The sequence below is a fragment of the Pimephales promelas genome, chromosome 5 (genome assembly GCF_988280905.1).
Source record: "Pimephales promelas chromosome 5, fPimPro1.hap1.1, whole genome shotgun sequence".
Lineage (NCBI taxonomy): Eukaryota > Metazoa > Chordata > Actinopteri > Cypriniformes > Leuciscidae > Pimephales > Pimephales promelas.
In genome coordinates, this window is record NC_142773.1 from 5337965 (window position 1) to 5342964 (window position 5000).

Sequence of the window (5000 nt, forward strand, 5' to 3'; positions counted from 1 at the left end):
TTTCAAGGGTAATATTGTCACATTTACTTTTTTTTCTAAAGTTTTAACAAGGCCTCTAGAAGGTTACAGCCTACAGCAGGCGCATGCCGTCAAACGTAGTCGGCAGTCTTTTTACTTGGTGCCTTGCAGCGTCGCTGCCCATTATCACATTTACTTTTTTTTCTAAAGTTCTAACAAGGCCTAAAGCAGGTGCATGCCATTAAACGTAGTCGGCAGGATTCGAACCTGCGCGGGGAGACCCCAATGGATTTCTAGTCCATCGCCTTAACCACTCGGCCACGACTACAACCTGGCTGTAGCAAGCTTGTCTTTTTACTTGGTGCCTTGCAGCGTCGCTGCCCAGGTGCCATGCAAGAACTCAACAGCAAAACGTAGCACTCGACAAAAAAAGAGCCTCTAACGCCCGAACAGGGACTTGAACCCTGGACCCTCAGATTAAAAGTCTGATGCTCTACCGACTGAGCTATCCGGGCTCTTGCTTGAGAAAGTGTGCGTGTTGCGTGGGAACCCTGTTGATCTAAAAAAACTTCTTTTGCTTTCCCCATGAAAAGAGACACCAGTGATTTTGCCAAGAGATCTCTCGAATTTATTTATAATATTTATAAGACATAGGAGGAAGAGAAACAGAGGTCTTCATTCTGCATCGTTACCATCTCTTCCTACTTTTTGAACAAAGGGTCTCAGTCTTTATACCACTGACCAAGAAAAAAACTGCATCACCATAGTAACACATACCTATGACCACAAGAACATGTGGTTTCCATTTACTATGGAATGTATATCCATCCCTGATGGAAACTATACACTACATAAACTTTCTGTCTCACTCCAACATACATTCACTCATACAGTTTAACTTATCACAAAGTCTCCTAAAGTCTCTCTCTCTCCCACATCTTCAAAACATTATAATCACAAATGCAAAGATTACAAATAATAATGTGTATACATGTAATAAAACAGATACATATTATGAATATTAATACAAAATAATAATAGTACTAAAAACAACATTAAATGATGAGATTGTGAATCTTCAGTCCCTCCTCTGGAACTACGGCCGTCAGTTCCACACCATCATCTCCAGGTGGCCAACCTATTGAAGTGATAGTGCTGAGGAGAAATAGTAGACCAAGACATAGACATAGAGGACAAAAGAATTGAAACAGAAAAGAAAAGAAATAACAAACAAAAACCCAACCCATGTTATGTCCCCGTATGCTATGTGTCATTTAACATCTATGTGTAAGCATTTAAAATGAACCCCAATCATCTAAGAAAAGAAAAACTAAAAAAGTCTTCTGCCCGTGCCTGGACTCATTAATTAATTAACTCGTTAATTAATTAACTCCTCCAGTTCCGAGCCAAAATAAGAAATTAAAATAAACGTTGATGTTAAAGGGTCCTATCCCTTGGGGTTGTAAATCAGTAAGCGGGTGTTCATTGTTTGTAAGGTTGTGTTTTGTATGTAGTCTCACTCTCACTCCGAATTTTCCATTCTCGGTTTTATCAATGTCTTTTATCAAGAATAACTTCTAACCATCTCTAATTAATGTCAATGAACTTGATTCCTGAAATGGAAACAGAAAAACAATTAATCATCACTTTTCCCAGTATTTAAAAAAAATGAATAATTCTTAAATTTGCTCAATCTTAAACCATAGGCCATCATCATTTTGTTATTCACTAAGCAAGGTTTAACTTGTAACCAATGATACCATCTATCTGTTCCTACACCCTTCCCTTTACAACATGCTTGACTATAACAAAACTGCCTAACTCAGGAATGTGTGGAATATCAGTAGTGGTGTGTTTTCATCCCATTGCTGTTGAATTCACTTTCTATTATTGTCTTTGGTAATTTTGTCCAGCATTGTGAAATAACATCTTAATTTCTCTTGAAACAAAGTAGAGCCTGTTTCTGCAGGTGGCATAACATCAGGAAGTAGAACCATTGCTGTTCCAGTAATCAGTTACACATAATTCCTTCAATGAGCTGACGAACTTGTGCTTCAGTCCACGTCCTCCCTTGAGAGGTTTCATCATGTTTTTTTCACAATGACTTGTTTAAAAGATGGACCTTGACCTTCTGCTCCACCTCCTTTAGCCCAACAGTCTTTCCTTAAGTGTCCATGCTTTCCACAGTTGCTGCAAATCTTCAACCACCTCTCTATGTCCATGTTGTATTGAACTGTCGCCACTCCTCTTTGGTTTGGCTTGTTTCCTTCTTCCAGGTTTGATCTCATCACCATCTCTAGACGGCCAGTCCATTGCATAATTTGGTCAAACGTTTCGCCTGGATTGACTCCAAGTGATAAGGCTTGTTGGTATTTAGAGCTAAAGCCATCCACAAGTTTGTCAGTGAATTGTACATCATCTCTGTCAGGTTGTTTCTTTGCACAGAGAGCCCATCTCTCATAAGCATTCCACTTACGCAGAGCATATTCATCTGGAGATTCATCATCCTTTTGCTTAATCAATGTCACTGATGTGAATGGAATTTTACCACTTCCCAAGATTTCTTGGATTTCTTTTCGAAATTCGTCTAATGTTTGCCAAAGACCCAGGTGTCTTTCCTGGCCATCAACCCCAAAGTCTACCCATTGGGCTGATGTTATCACTGCTGGCAAGCGTTCCCATCGGTCTCTTGGGATTTTAGCTTTCACAATGGTGTGAATGTCTTTTAGTGTCATTTGATGTGCTTCAACCAGAGAGTCTAATTCTCGCCAAAACTCTGTGTTTGGATCTTGTCTCTTCAGAGGAGGCAAGGCTGAGAGAATGGCTTGTCGTTCTCCCGGAGTAAACGGTCTTTCTTCGGTCATCATCTCAGGTTGCGACTCTTCCCTTTTAATCACAGGTGAAGAAAATTCAGGACCGATTTTGTCAATTGTGATCATGTCGTCATCTCTTGTCTCATCACCCCAGTCAGATCCATAATTATGAGCTGGTGTACATCTCATCATGTCTCTGCTTGGCTGGGCTGATTTAGATCTTGTTATTATTGGAGCTGCTTGTGCAGATGCAATAAACAGTTTGTCAACTGGACCTCCGTTTGATCTTGAAGCTTGAGGCTGCGTCAGATGTTTTAGATGAACTTGTGTATTGCTCAGGCAAAGGTGGATAAATTGGTTTGCAAGGTGGAGGCGTTACTGTTGTCGCGGATTTCACTGGTGCTTGTGAATATTTCCTTTCAGCTTCAGTTATTATATTTGTCCAATCTGGATCAAATAGATCATCACCGGTTGTGTTTTCCTTCTCTGGACATGTGATGATTTACTATGTGCGTCTATGTTCAGAAACTGCAGCCTATGTGATGCGTCTGTGTGTGTGCTCAGAGCTGCAGGCTGTCTGTATATGTATGTGTGTGTGCTCAGAGCTGCAGGCTGTGTGTGTGTATAGGTATGTGTGTGTGGGGCTCCCTGCCTCTCTCCCTCACCAACTGGATGTGTGTGTGTGAAGGTACAGGCAATTCTGAAGGGAGGGGCTGCTTCGCTCTCTTTCTCCCTCACTCACAGAACAAAAGAAAAAATTTTAAGAAAAGTTAACTCTAATGCTTTTCAGTATTTTAGTTTTCTTTTTAAAACTCAAAACAGTTCCTTTTTTTTTCTTTCTTTTCAAATACTTTGGATTTTATCTCAGACTTAATTTTTATTCATTTTGGTATTTATATTAATTTTACTATGTCTTATATTCATTGGCAAAACAACTGGTACCCAAAATCACACAGTTCTTTTCAGCAGTTTCAGTCACTGTCTCTAATCATCAGGCAGACTTAGAACTTTTTATAAAGCAAAAAGTCTTACCTGCAATGACTGAGACGAATGCCTGGACATGCATCCTGTTCCCGTGACGCCAAATTGTTGATCTAAAAAAACTTCTTTTGCTTTCCCCATGAAAAGAGACACCAGTGATTTTGCCAAGAGATCTCTCGAATTTATTTATAATATTTATAAGACATAGGAGGAAGAGAAACAGAGGTCTTCATTCTGCATCGTTACCATCTCTTCCTACTTTTTGAACAAAGGGTCTCAGTCTTTATACCACTGACCAAGAAAAAAACTGCATCACCATAGTAACACATACCTATGACCACAAGAACATGTGGTTTCCATTTACTATGGAATGTATATCCATCCCTGATGGAAACTATACACTACATAAACTTTCTGTCTCACTCCAACATACATTCACTCATACAGTTTAACTTATCACAAAGTCTCCTAAAGTCTCTCTCTCTCCCACATCTTCAAAACATTATAATCACAAATGCAAAGATTACAAATAATAATGTGTATACATGTAATAAAACAGATACATATTATGAATATTAATACAAAATAATAATAGTACTAAAAACAACATTAAATGATGAGATTGTGAATCTTCAACCCTCATAAAAATTAATCGTATGGGCTGAAATGAAAAAAAAAAAGAGCCTTGATCGCCCGACCAGGGACTTGAAACAAGGACGCACCGGGCAACAACAAAAAAAGTGGTCTGAAGGACGGGGTGAGCAGAGGTGGTAACTTGGAGCTCAATTTCAAAGCCACCCAGAAAAAGTTGCCGTGACCCGGATTCGAACCGGGGTTGCTGCGGCCACAACGCAGAGTACTAACCACTATACGATCACGGCGAGCTACCGGTCTCCTCGACGTGTGGCTCAGTACAAGAGCTTGCAGACAAAACTATTCCTTGCCAACATAACTCTTTTCAAGGGTAATATTGTCACATTTACTTTTTTTTCTAAAGTTTTAACAAGGCCTCCAGAAGGTTACAGCCTACAGCAGGCGCATGCCGTCAAACGTAGTCGGCAGTCTTTTTACTTGGTGCCTTGCAGCGTCGCTGCCCATTGTCACATTTACTTTTTTTTCTAAAGTTCTAACAAGGCCTAAAGCAGGCGCATGCCATTAAACGTAGTCGGCAGGATTCGAACCTGCGCGGGGAGACCCCAATGGATTTCTAGTCCATCGCCTTAACCACTCGGCCACGACTAAAACCTG

General features: G+C 40.1%; 3 non-coding genes across 3 annotated transcripts; all 3 read right to left on the reverse strand.

Moving 5' to 3' along the window:
* Nucleotides 1–204: 204 nt before the first annotated feature.
* Nucleotides 205–286, reverse strand: trnas-aga (transfer RNA serine (anticodon AGA)). Its single transcript has one exon. It is a non-coding gene; the product is annotated as a tRNA-Ser (tRNA).
* Nucleotides 287–400: 114 nt separating this feature from the next.
* trnak-uuu (transfer RNA lysine (anticodon UUU)) lies at nucleotides 401–473 on the reverse strand. Its single transcript has one exon. It is a non-coding gene; the product is annotated as a tRNA-Lys (tRNA).
* A 4088-nt stretch (nucleotides 474–4561) lies between these two features.
* trnah-gug (transfer RNA histidin (anticodon GUG)) lies at nucleotides 4562–4633 on the reverse strand. The gene has a single exon. It is a non-coding gene; the product is annotated as a tRNA-His (tRNA).
* Between the last annotated feature and the right edge of the window lie 367 nt (nucleotides 4634–5000).